We start from the raw sequence: 14,941 nt of genomic DNA on the forward strand, positions 1-14,941 counted from the left end.
GCTGGTTATCCAGGGACACATCCCCCCTCTCCTCTATGGCACGCTTGTTATCCAGGCACACATCCCCCTCTCCTCTATGGCACGCTGGTTATCCAGGCACACATCCCCCTCTCCTCTATGGCACGCTGGTTATCCAGGGACACATCCCCCTCTCCTCTATGGCATGCTGGTTATCCAGGCATACATCCCCCTCTCCTCTATGGCACGCTGGTTATCCAGGGACACATCCCCCTCTCCTCTATAGCACGCTGGTTATCCAGGGACACATCCCCCTCTCCTCTATTACACGCTGGTTATCCAGGGACACATCCCCCTCTCCTCTATGGCATGCTGGTTATCCAGGGACACATCCCCCTCTCCTCTATGGCACGCTGGTTATCCAGGGACACATCCCCCTCTCCTCTATAGCACGCTGGTTATCCAGGGACACATCCCCCCTCTCCTCTATGGCACACTGGTTATCCAGGGACACATCCCCTCTCCTCTATGGCACGCTGGTTATCCAGGGACACATCCCCCTCTCCTCTATAGCATGCTGTTTATCCAGGGACACATCTCCCTCTCCTCTATGGCACGCTGGTTATCCAGGGACACATCCCCCTCTCCTCTATGGCATGCTGGTTCATCGTTATCGGGGACACATCCCCCTCTCCTCTATGGCACGCTGGTTATCCAGGGACACATCCCCCTCTCCTCTATGGCACGCTGGTTATCCAGGGACACATCCCCTCTCCTCTATGGCACGCTGGTTATCCAGGGACACATCCCCCTCTCCTCTATGGCACGCTGGTTATCCAGGGACACATCCCCCTCTCCTCTATGGCACGCTGGTTATCCAGGGACACATCCCCCTCTCCTCTATAGCACGCTGGTTATCCAGGGACACATCCCCCTCTCCTCTATGGCACGCTGGTTATCCAGGGACACATCCCCCTCTCCTCTATGGCACGCTGGTTATCCAGGGACACAGCCCCCTCTCCTCTATGGCACGCTGGTTATCCAGGGACACATCCCCCTCTCCTCTATGGCATGCTGGTTATCCAGGCACACATCCCCCTCTCCTCTATGGCACGCTGGTTATCCAGGCACACATCCCCCTCTCCTCTATGGCATGCTGGTTATCCAGGGACACATCCCCCTCTCCTCTATGGCATTCTGGTTATCCAGGCATACATCCCCCTCTCCTCTATGGCACGCTGGTTATCCAGGGACACATCCCCCTCTCCTCTATAGCACGCTGGTTATCCAGGGACACATCCCCCTCTCCTCTATGGCACGCTGGTTATCCAGGGACACATCCTCCTCTCCTCTATGGCATGCTGGTTATCCAGGCACACATCCCCCTCTCCTCTATGGCACGCTGGTTATCCAGGCACACATCCCCCTCTCCTCTATGGCATGCTGGTTATCCAGGGACACATCCCCCTCTCCTCTATGGCATGCTGGTTATCCAGGCATACATCCCCCTCTCCTCTATGGCACGCTGGTTATCTAGGGACACATCCCCCTCTCCTCTATGGCACGCTGGTTATCCAGGCACACATCCCCCCTCTCCTCTATGGCATGCTGGTTATCCAGGCACACATCCCCCCTCTCGTCTATGGCACGCTGGTTATCTAGGGACACATTCCCCTCTCCTCTATGGCACGCTGGTTATCCAGGCACACATCCCCCCTCTCCTCTATGGCATGCTGGTTATCCAGGGACACATCCCCCTCTCCTCTATGGCATGCTGGTTATCCAGGCATACATCCCCCTCTCCTCTATGGCACGCTGGTTATCTAGGGACACATCCCCCTCTCCTCTATGGCACGCTGGTTATCCAGGCACACATCCCCCTCTCCTCTATGGCATGCTGGTTATCCAGGCACACATCCCCCTCTCCTCTATGGCATGCTGGTTATCCAGGCACACATCCCCCTCTCCTCTATGGCATGCTGGTTCATCGTTATCGGGGACACATCCCCCTCTCCTCTATGGCACGCTGGTTCATCGTTATCGGGGACACATCCCCCTCTCCTCTATGGCATGCTGGTTCATCGTTATCGGGGACACATCCCCCTCTCCTCTATGGCACGCTGGTTCATCGTTATCGGGGACACATCCCCCTCTCCTCTATGGCATGCTGGTTCATCGTTATCGGGGACACATCCCCCTCTCCTCTATGGCATGCTGGTTCATCGTTATCGGGGACACATCCCCCTCTCCTCTATGGCATGCTGGTTCATCGTTATCGGGGACACATCCCCCTCTCCTCTATGGCACGCTGGTTATCCAGGGACACATCCCCCTCTCCTCTATGGCACGCTGGTTATCCAGGGACACATCCCCTCTCCTCTATGGCACGCTGGTTATCCAGGGACACATCCCCCTCTCCTCTATGGCACGCTGGTTATCCAGGGACACATCCCCCTCTCCTCTATGGCACGCTGGTTATCCAGGGACACATCCCCCCTCTCCTCTATAGCACACTGGTTATCCAGGGACACATCCCCCTCTCCTCTATGGCACGCTGGTTATCCAGGGACACATCCCCCCTCTCCTCTATGGCACGCTGGTTATCCAGGGACACAGCCCCCTCTCCTCTATGGCACGCTGGTTATCCAGGGACACATCCCCCCTCTCCTCTATGGCATGCTGGTTATCCAGGCACACATCCCCCCTCTCCTCTATGGCACGCTGGTTATCCAGGCACACATCCCCCCTCTCCTCTATGGCATGCTGGTTATCCAGGGACACATCCCCCCTCTCCTCGATGGCATTCTGGTTATCCAGGCATACATCCCCCTCTCCTCTATGGCACGCTGGTTATCCAGGGACACATCCCCCTCTCCTCTATAGCACGCTGGTTATCCAGGGACAGATCCCCCTCTCCTCTATGGCACGCTGGTTATCCAGGGACACATCCTCCTCTCCTCTATGGCATGCTGGTTATCCAGGCACACATCCCCCTCTCCTCTATGGCACGCTGGTTATCCAGGCACACATCCCCCTCTCCTCTATGGCATGCTGGTTATCCAGGGACACATCCCCCTCTCCTCTATGGCATGCTGGTTATCCAGGCATACATCCCCCTCTCCTCTATGGCACGCTGGTTATCTAGGGACACATCCCCCTCTCCTCTATGGCACGCTGGTTATCCAGGCACACATCCCCCTCTCCTCTATGGCATGCTGGTTATCCAGGCACACATCCCCCTCTCGTCTATGGCACGCTGGTTATCTAGGGACACATTCCCCTCTCCTCTATGTCACGCTGGTTATCCAGGCACACATCCCCCTCTCCTCTATGGCATGCTGGTTATCCAGGGACACATCCCCCTCTCCTCTATGGCATGCTGGTTATCCAGGCATACATCCCCCTCTCCTCTATGGCACGCTGGTTATCTAGGGACACATCCCCCTCTCCTCTATGGCACGCTGGTTATCCAGGCACACATCCCCCTCTCCTCTATGGCATGCTGGTTATCCAGGCACACATCCCCCTCTCCTCTATGGCATGCTGGTTATCCAGGCATACATCCCCCTCTCCTCTATGGCATGCTGGTTATCCAGGCAGACATCCCCCTCTCCTCTATGGCACGCTGGTTATCTAGGCACACATCCCCCTCTCCTCTATGGCACGCTGGTTATCCAGGCACACATCCCCCTCTCCTCTATGGCATGCTGGTTATCCAGGCACACATCCCCCTCTCCTCTATGGCATGCTGGTTATCCAGGCACACATCCCCCTCTCCTCTATGGCATGCTGGTTCATCGTTATCGGGGACACATCCCCCTCTCCTCTATGGCACGCTGGTTCATCGTTATCGGGGACACATCCCCCTCTCCTCTATGGCATGCTGGTTCATCGTTATCGGGGACACATCCCCCTCTCCTCTATGGCACGCTGGTTCATCGTTATCGGGGACACATCCCCCTCTCCTCTATGGCACGCTGGTTCATCGTTATCGGGGACACATCCCCCTCTCCTCTATGGCATGCTGGTTCATCGTTATCGGGGACACATCCCCCTCTCCTCTATGGCACGCTGGTTATCCGGGGACACATCCCCCTCTCCTCTATGGCACGCTGGTTATCCAGGGACACATCCCCCTCTCCTCTATGGCACGCTGGTTATCCAGGGACACATCCCCCTCTCCTCTATAGCACGCTGGTTATCCAGGGACACATCCCCCCTCTCCTCTATGGCACGCTGGTTATCCAGGGACACATCCCCCTCTCCTCTATGGCACGCTTGTTATCCAGGGACACAGCCCCCTCTCCTCTATGGCACGCTGGTTATCCAGGGACACATCCCCCTCTCCTCTATGGCATGCTGGTTATCCAGGCACACATCCCCCCTCTCCTCTATGGCACGCTGGTTATCCAGGCACACATCCCCCCTCTCCTCTATGGCATGCTGGTTATCCAGGGACACATCCCCCCTCTCCTCTATGGCATTCTGGTTATCCAGGCATACATCCCCCCTCTCCTCTATGGCACGCTGGTTATCCAGGGACACATCCCCCTCTCCTCTATAGCACGCTGGTTATCCAGGGACACATCCCCCCTCTCCTCTATGGCACGCTGGTTATCCAGGGACACATCCTCCTCTCCTCTATGGCATGCTGGTTATCCAGGCACACATCCCCCTCTCCTCTATGGCACGCTGGTTATCCAGGCACACATCCCCCTCTCCTCTATGGCATGCTGGTTATCCAGGGACACATCCCCCTCTCCTCTATGGCATGCTGGTTATCCAGGCATACATCCCCCTCTCCTGTATGGCACGCTGGTTATCTAGGGACACATCCCCCTCTCCTCTATGGCACGCTGGTTATCCAGGCACACATCCCCCTCTCCTCTATGGCATGCTGGTTATCCAGGCACACATCCCCCTCTCGTCTATGGCACGCTGGTTATCTAGGGACACATTCCCCTCTCCTCTATGGCACGCTGGTTATCCAGGCACACATCCCCCTCTCCTCTATGGCATGCTGGTTATCCAGGGACACATCCCCCTCTCCTCTATGGCATGCTGGTTATCCAGGCATACATCCCCCCTCTCCTCTATGGCACGCTGGTTATCTAGGGACACATCCCCCTCTCCTCTATGGCACGCTGGTTATCCAGGCACACATCCCCCTCTCCTCTATGGCATGCTGGTTATCCAGGCACACATCCCCCTCTCCTCTATGGCATGCTGGTTATCCAGGCATACATCCCCCCTCTCCTCTATGGCATGCTGGTTATCCAGGCATACATCCCCCTCTCCTCTATGGCACGCTGGTTATCTAGGCACACATCCCCCTCTCCTCTATGGCACGCTGGTTATCCAGGCACACATCCCCCCTCTCCTCTATGGCATGCTGGTTATCCAGGCACACATCCCCCCTCTCCTCTATGGCATGCTGGTTATCCAGGCACACATCCCCCTCTCCTCTATGGCATGCTGGTTCATCGTTATCGGGGACACATCCCCCTCTCCTCTATGGCACGCTGGTTCATCGTTATCGGGACACATCCCCCTCTCCTCTATGGCATGCTGGTTCATCGTTATCGGGGACACATCCCCCTCTCCTCTATGGCACGCTGGTTCATCGTTATCGGGGACACATCCCCCTCTCCTCTATGGCATGCTGGTTCATCGTTATCGGGGACACATCCCCCTCTCCTCTATGGCATGCTGGTTCATCGTTATCGGGGACACATCCCCCTCTCCTCTATGGCATGCTGGTTCATCGTTATCGGGGACACATCCCCCTCTCCTCTATGGCACGCTGGTTATCCAGGGACACATCCCCCTCTCCTCTATGGCACGCTGGTTATCCAGGGACACATCCCCTCTCCTCTATGGCACGCTGGTTATCCAGGGACACATCCCCCTCTCCTCTATGGCACGCTGGTTATCCAGGGACACATCCCCCTCTCCTCTATGGCACGCTGGTTATCCAGGGACACATCCCCCTCTCCTCTATAGCACACTGGTTATCCAGGGACACATCCCCCCTCTCCTCTATGGCACGCTGGTTATCCAGGGACACATCCCCCCTCTCCTCTATGGCACGCTGGTTATCCAGGGACACAGCCCCCTCTCCTCTATGGCACGCTGGTTATCCAGGGACACATCCCCCCTCTCCTCTATGGCATGCTGGTTATCCAGGCACACATCCCCCCTCTCCTCTATGGCACGCTGGTTATCCAGGCACACATCCCCCTCTCCTCTATGGCATGCTGGTTATCCAGGGACACATCCCCCTCTCCTCTATGGCATTCTGGTTATCCAGGCATACATCCCCCTCTCCTCTATGGCACGCTGGTTATCCAGGGACACATCCCCCTCTCCTCTATAGCACGCTGGTTATCCAGGGACACATCCCCCTCTCCTCTATGGCACGCTGGTTATCCAGGGACACATCCTCCTCTCCTCTATGGCATGCTGGTTATCCAGGCACACATCCCCCTCTCCTCTATGGCACGCTGGTTATCCAGGCACACATCCCCCTCTCCTCTATGGCATGCTGGTTATCCAGGGACACATCCCCCTCTCCTCTATGGCATGCTGGTTATCCAGGCATACATCCCCCTCTCCTCTATGGCACGCTGGTTATCTAGGGACACATCCCCCTCTCCTCTATGGCACGCTGGTTATCCAGGCACACATCCCCCTCTCCTCTATGGCATGCTGGTTATCCAGGCACACATCCCCCTCTCGTCTATGGCACGCTGGTTATCTAGGGACACATTCCCCTCTCCTCTATGTCACGCTGGTTATCCAGGCACACATCCCCCTCTCCTCTATGGCATGCTGGTTATCCAGGGACACATCCCCCTCTCCTCTATGGCATGCTGGTTATCCAGGCATACATCCCCCTCTCCTCTATGGCACGCTGGTTATCTAGGGACACATCCCCCTCTCCTCTATGGCACGCTGGTTATCCAGGCACACATCCCCCCTCTCCTCTATGGCATGCTGGTTATCCAGGCACACATCCCCCTCTCCTCTATGGCATGCTGGTTATCCAGGCATACATCCCCCTCTCCTCTATGGCATGCTGGTTATCCAGGCACACATCCCCCTCTCCTCTATGGCATGCTGGTTCATCGTTATCGGGGACACATCCCCTCTCCTCTATGGCACGCTGGTTCATCGTTATCGGGGACACATCCCCCTCTCCTCTATGGCATGCTGGTTCATCGTTATCGGGGACACATCCCCCTCTCCTCTATGGCACGCTGGTTCATCGTTATCGGGGACACATCCCCCTCTCCTCTATGGCACGCTGGTTCATCGTTATCGGGGACACATCCCCCTCTCCTCTATGGCATGCTGGTTCATCGTTATCGGGGACACATCCCCCTCTCCTCTATGGCATGCTGGTTCATCGTTATCGGGGACACATCCCCCTCTCCTCTATGGCATGCTGGTTCATCGTTATCGGGGACACATCCCCCTCTCCTCTATGGCACGCTGGTTCATCGTTATCGGGGACACATCCCCCTCTCCTCTATGGCATGCTGGTTCATCGTTATCGGGGACACATCCCCCTCTCCTCTATGGCATGCTGGTTCATCGTTATCGGGGACACATCCCCCTCTCCTCTATGGCATGCTGGTTCATCGTTATCGGGGACACATCCCCCTCCCCTCTATGGCAGGCTGGTTCATCGTTATCGGGGACACATCCCCCTCTCCTCTATGGCACGCTGGTTCATCGTTATCGGGGACACATCCCCCTCTCCTCTATGGCATGCTGGTTCATCGTTATCGGGGACACATCCCCCTCTCCTCTATGGCATGCTGGTTCATCGTTATCGGGACACATCCCCCTCTCCTCTATGGCATGCTGGTTCATCGTTATCGGGGACACATCCCCCTCTCCTCTATGGCATGCTGGTTCATCGTTATCGGGGACACATCCCCCTCTCCTCTATGGCATGCTGGTTCATCGTTATCGGGGACACATCCCCCTCTCCTCTATGGCATGCTGGTTCATCGTTATCGGGGACACATCCCCCTCTCCTCTATGGCACGCTGGTTATCCAGGGACACATCCCCCTCTCCTCTATGGCACGCTGGTTATCCAGGGACACATCCCCTCTCCTCTATGGCACGCTGGTTATCCAGGGACACATCCCCCCTCTCCTCTATGGCACGCTGGTTATCCAGGGACACATCCCCCTCTCCTCTATGGCACGCTGGTTATCCAGGGACACATCCCCCTCTCCTCTATAGCACACTGGTTATCCAGGGACACATCCCCCTCTCCTCTATGGCACGCTGGTTATCCAGGGACACATCCCCCCTCTCCTCTATGGCACGCTGGTTATCCAGGGACACAGCCCCCTCTCCTCTATGGCACGCTGGTTATCCAGGGACACATCCCCCCTCTCCTCTATGGCATGCTGGTTATCCAGGCACACATCCCCCTCTCCTCTATGGCACGCTGGTTATCCAGGCACACATCCCCCCTCTCCTCTATGGCATGCTGGTTATCCAGGGACACATCCCCCCTCTCCTCTATGGCATTCTGGTTATCCAGGCATACATCCCCCTCTCCTCTATGGCACGCTGGTTATCCAGGGACACATCCCCCCTCTCCTCTATAGCACGCTGGTTATCCAGGGACACATCCCCCTCTCCTCTATGGCACGCTGGTTATCCAGGGACACATCCTCCTCTCCTCTATGGCATGCTGGTTATCCAGGCACACATCCCCCCTCTCCTCTATGGCACGCTGGTTATCCAGGCACACATCCCCCTCTCCTCTATGGCATGCTGGTTATCCAGGGACACATCCCCCCTCTCCTCTATGGCATGCTGGTTATCCAGGCATACATCCCCCTCTCCTCTATGGCACGCTGGTTATCTAGGGACACATCCCCCTCTCCTCTATGGCACGCTGGTTATCCAGGCACACATCCCCCCTCTCCTCTATGGCATGCTGGTTATCCAGGCACACATCCCCCCTCTCGTCTATGGCACGCTGGTTATCTAGGGACACATTCCCCTCTCCTCTATGTCACGCTGGTTATCCAGGCACACATCCCCCTCTCCTCTATGGCATGCTGGTTATCCAGGGACACATCCCCCTCTCCTCTATGGCATGCTGGTTATCCAGGCATACATCCCCCTCTCCTCTATGGCACGCTGGTTATCTAGGGACACATCCCCCTCTCCTCTATGGCACGCTGGTTATCCAGGCACACATCCCCCTCTCCTCTATGGCATGCTGGTTATCCAGGCACACATCCCCCTCTCCTCTATGGCATGCTGGTTATCCAGGCATACATCCCCCTCTCCTCTATGGCATGCTGGTTATCCAGGCATACATCCCCCTCTCCTCTATGGCACGCTGGTTATCTAGGCACACATCCCCCTCTCCTCTATGGCACGCTGGTTATCCAGGCACACATCCCCCTCTCCTCTATGGCATGCTGGTTATCCAGGCACACATCCCCCCTCTCCTCTATGGCATGCTGGTTATCCAGGCACACATCCCCCCTCTCCTCTATGGCATGCTGGTTCATCGTTATCGGGGACACATCCCCCTCTCCTCTATGGCACGCTGGTTCATCGTTATCGGGGACACATCCCCCTCTCCTCTATGGCATGCTGGTTCATCGTTATCGGGGACACATCCCCCTCTCCTCTATGGCACGCTGGTTCATCGTTATCGGGGACACATCCCCCTCTCCTCTATGGCACGCTGGTTCATCGTTATCGGGGACACATCCCCCTCTCCTCTATGGCATGCTGGTTCATCGTTATCGGGGACACATCCCCCTCTCCTCTATGGCATGCTGGTTCATCGTTATCGGGGACACATCCCCCTCTCCTCTATGGCATGCTGGTTCATCGTTATCGGGGACACATCCCCCTCTCCTCTATGGCACGCTGGTTCATCGTTATCGGGGACACATCCCCCTCTCCTCTATGGCATGCTGGTTCATCGTTATCGGGGACACATCCCCCTCTCCTCTATGGCATGCTGGTTCATCGTTATCGGGGACACATCCCCCTCTCCTCTATGGCATGCTGGTTCATCGTTATCGGGGACACATCCCCCTCCCCTCTATGGCAGGCTGGTTCATCGTTATCGGGGACACATCCCCCTCTCCTCTATGGCACGCTGGTTCATCGTTATCGGGGACACATCCCCCTCTCCTCTATGGCATGCTGGTTCATCGTTATCGGGGACACATCCCCCTCTCCTCTATGGCATGCTGGTTCATCGTTATCGGGGACACATCCCCCTCTCCTCTATGGCATGCTGGTTCATCGTTATCGGGGACACATCCCCCTCTCCTCTATGGCATGCTGGTTCATCGTTATCGGGGACACATCCCCCTCTCCTCTATGGCATGCTGGTTCATCGTTATCGGGGACACATCCCCCTCCCCTCTATGGCATGCTGGTTCATCGTTATCGGGGACACATCCCCCTCCCCTCTATGGCACGCTGGTTCATCGTTATCGGGGACACATCCCCCTCTCCTCTATGGCACGCTGGTTCATCGTTATCGGGGACACATCCCCCTCTCCTCTATGGCATGCTGGTTCATCGTTATCGGGGACACATCCCCCTCTCCTCTATGGCACGCTGGTTCATCGTTATCGGGGACACATCCCCCTCTCCTCTATGGCACGCTGGTTCATCGTTATCGGGGACACATCCCCCTCTCCTCTATGGCATGCTGGTTCATCGTTATCTGGGACACATCCCCCTCTCCTCTATGGCATGCTGGTTCATCGTTATCGGGGACACATCCCCCTCTCCTCTATGGCATGCTGGTTCATCGTTATCGGGGACACATCCCCCTCTCCTCTATGGCATGCTGGTTCATCGTTATCGGGGACACATCCCCCTCCCCTCCATGCCTTGGTATCCCCTGTGAAGCAGCGCCAGGGAAGCAACAACCTCAAAAAGAGCACACAGCAGCAGGGAAGAATAAGGCAGCAGAAGGAAAACAAACATGAACAAGCCTTGGAGTGCCCACGATGGGAATCTGACCCACTTACCCATTTTGCCTCAGGGCTTCAATGGAGGGGACGGTCCTGTGCTGCCAGGGCCGGGGAGCCCGCGTGAGCACAAGCTCTACAGCAGAGACGAGACAGCCCAGCGAGTCTGGGCATGTAGGGGCCACCATGGCAGCCTTAGTTAAAGCTGCTCCAAGAGATAGGCTGGGCCTCCACTCTCCTTCCACCCACATACATGAGCAGGAGAATGTTCTGTACAGTCTGATAAAACATCCTGATTCCCATGGCTGACTGAGGAAGCAGAATACACTGATGTGTGGAAGAAAATCAATAGCCCCTACACTGACTATAGAGATCTGATGTGTTCTGTCTCTGTGATGCTGCCTACCCTGACTACAGAGATCTGATGTGTTCTGTCTCTGTGATGCTGCCTACCCTGACTACAGAGATCTGATGTGTTCTGTCTCTGTGATGCTGCCTACCCTGACTACAGAGATCTGATGTGTTCTGTCTCTGTGATGCTGCCTACCCTGACTACAGAGATCTGATGTGTTCTGTCTCTGTGATGCTGCCTACCCTGACTACAGAGATCTGATGTGTTCTGTCTCTGTGATGCTGCCTACCCTGACTACAGAGATCTGATGTGTTCTGTCTCTGTGATGCTGCCTACCCTGACTACAGAGATCTGATGTGTTCTGTCTCTGGGATGCTGCCTACCCTGACTACGACCCCTGATGTGTTCTGTCTCTGGGATGCTGCCTACCCTGACTACAGAGATCTGATGTGTTCTGTCTCTGTGATGCTGCCTACCCTGACTACAGAGATCTGATGTGTTCTGTCTCTGTGATGCTGCCTACCCTGACTACAGAGATCTGATGTGTTCTGTCTCTGTGATGCTGCCTACCCTGACTACAGAGATCTGATGTGTTCTGTCTCTGTGATGCTGCCTACCCTGACTACGACCCCTGATGTGTTCTGTCTCTGTGATGCTGCCTACCCTGACTACAGAGATCTGATGTGTTCTGTCTCTGTGATGCTGCCTACCCTGACTACAGAGATCTGATGTGTTCTGTCTCTGTGATGCTGCCTACCCTGACTACAGAGATCTGATGTGTTCTGTCTCTGGGATGCTGCCTACCCTGACTACAGAGATCTGATGTGTTCTGTCTCTGTGATGCTGCCTACCCTGACTACAGAGATCTGATGTGTTCTGTCTCTGTGATGCTGCCTACCCTGACTACAGAGATCTGATGTGTTCTGTCTCTGGGATGCTGCCTACCCTGACTACAGAGATCTGATGTGTTCTGTCTCTGTGATGCTGCCTACCCTGACTACAGAGATCTGATGTGTTCTGTCTCTGTGATGCTGCCTACCCTGACTACAGAGATCTGATGTGTTCTGTCTCTGGGATGCTGCCTACCCTGACAATAGGGGCATCGACTTGGGGGTGGGGTGGTGGAGGGACAATAGGGGCATCGACTTGGGGGAGGGGTGGATGGAGGGGGGTGGTGGAGGGACAATAGGAGCATCGACTTGGTGGTGGGGTGGATGGGGGTGGTGGAGGGACAATAGGGGCATCGACTTGGTGGTGGGGTGGATGGAGGGGGTGGTGGAGGGACAATAGGGGCATCGACTTGGGGGTGGGGTGGATGGAGGGGGGTGGTGGAGGGACAATAGGGGCATCGACTTGGTGGTGGGGTGGATGGGGGTGGTGGAGGGACAATAAGGGCATCGACTTGGTGGTGGGGTGGATGGAGGGGGTGGTGGAGGGACAATAAGGGCATCGACTTGGGGGTGGGGTGGATGGAGGGGTGTGGTGGAGGGACAATAGGGGCATCGACTTCGGGGTGGGGTGGATGTGTGCACCGTCACGGCATGTACTTAATTTTCATGAATGAATCAGGGGGACACGTGCCACCCTGTTTGGGGGTGTTGGTTTGTGTGTGTTTGTTGGAGGGGTCCATGGCCTGTCACATTTATGTCAGCTCTATGTCTTGCCCTCCCAGTTGTTATGGTAATGCCCTCCCAGTTGTTATGGTAATGTCCTCCCAGTTGTTATGGTAATGCCCTCCCAGTTGTTATGGTAATGCCCTCCCAGTTGTTATGGTAATGCCCTCCCAGTTGTTATGGTAATTCCCTCCCAGTTGTTATGGTAATGTCCTCCCAGTTGTTATGGTATTGTCCTCCCAGTTGTTATGGTATTGTCCTCCCAGTTGTTATGGTAATGTCCCCCCAGCTGTTATGGTAATGTCCTCCCAGTTGTTATGGTAATGTCCCCCCAGCTGTTATGGTATTGTCCTCCCAGTTGTTATGGTAATGTCCTCCCAGCTGTTATGGTAATGTCCTCCCAGCTGTTATGATAATGTCCTCCCAGCTGTTATGGTATTGTCCTCCCAGTTGTTATGGTAATGTCCTCCCAGCTGTTATGGTAATGTCCTCCCAGCTGTTATGGTAATGTCCTCCCAGCTGTTATGGTAATGTCCCCCCAGTTGTTATGGTAATGTCCCCCCAGTTGTTATGGTAATGTCCTCCCAGCATAAAGATACCTTAATAGAATTTTTATTTTTTTATTTCACCTTTATTTAACCAGGTAGGCCAGTTCTCATTTACAACTGCGACCTGGCCAAGATAAAGCAAAGCAGTGTGACAAAAACAACAACACAAAGTTACACATAAACAAACATATAGTCAATAACACAAAATACATTTTTTTAAATGACTCAAGTGAAAGTCACCCAGTAAAATACTACTTGAATAAAAGTCTAAAGGTATTTGGTTTTAAATCTACTTAAGTATCAAAAGTAAATGTATAAATCATTTCAAATTCCTTATATTAAGCAAACCAGACGGCACAATTGTTTTTCAACACTAATTTACAAGCAAAGCATTTGTGTTTATTGAGTCCGCTAGATCAGAGGCAGTAGGGATGACCAGGGATTTTCTCTTGATAAGTGTGTGAATTGTAATAACCAGTCAGTCTGTCATGTTCCACCACTGGTCGAAATATAAAGCTGATCATCCACTTCAGTTGTAGCCATCACACCACCGTTGAGAAAGTTTATTTAACTAAACATTAGGACTCATTCCCAATATCTCCCATGGATCAGCCTCAGTCTTTCCACCAAACCCAGAGAAACACAAATCCCAGTAGCCTAATCTTCCTTTCCACAACTGGAGCTCTGTGAGTACAGGTTTTTGTTGGTCTCTGACGATCTCCTTAAATTAATATAATGCCAACAGAAAAGGCCTATCCATTTTAGACCTACTTGACAAACCTACAGCGCTTCACCAACAATGCAAGGCGATGCTATTGATTCTGAAGTTATGTACATGCTGCCACCTTGTGTCTAAATGTGGTAACCACCAAATTGCGGCACCATTGAGTTGCTGTAGTCTGAATTCAAAATAACCACCTTCCCCTCGCCGCTCCATTTTTGCCTTCATTTGCACAAGTGTGCCAAAGCTGAGGAAGGGTTCATTTCGTGTAAAATTTGGCAATTTAAATGTCATGCTCCTTTTATTATTTAAAATTGGGAACATGAATTGCATCATTCAATTCACGAGTGTGTCCCGAAGTTGATGGGTTTATTGGTCCCATCGCCACTATCTGGTCATTATCTGGGGGTTTTGTCAGCAACACGTGACACCAATAATAATTCACCAATTATAACTAGCTGAACTTTTTCAATTTTTTGCCATTTTGTATTTCTATGAACCATTGGTCTGCAGCACACTTTTGTTGGTGCATAATAATATAACCCACTGGGGCACAGACGTCTATTCAACGTAATTTCATTGAAATAAAATGGAAACAACATTGATTGAACCAGTGTGCCCAGTGGGACTGTACTATGAGTTGTAGCACTGAAAGGCAGTGGTGTAAACTACTTAGGTAAAAATACTTTAAAGTACTACCTAAGTCGTTTTTTGGGGGTACCTGTACTTCACTTTACTATTTATATTTTTGCAACTTTTACTTTT

Source organism: Salmo salar, chromosome ssa13 (genome assembly GCF_905237065.1).
Source record: "Salmo salar chromosome ssa13, Ssal_v3.1, whole genome shotgun sequence".
In the NCBI taxonomy this organism is placed as follows: Eukaryota; Metazoa; Chordata; class Actinopteri; order Salmoniformes; family Salmonidae; genus Salmo; species Salmo salar.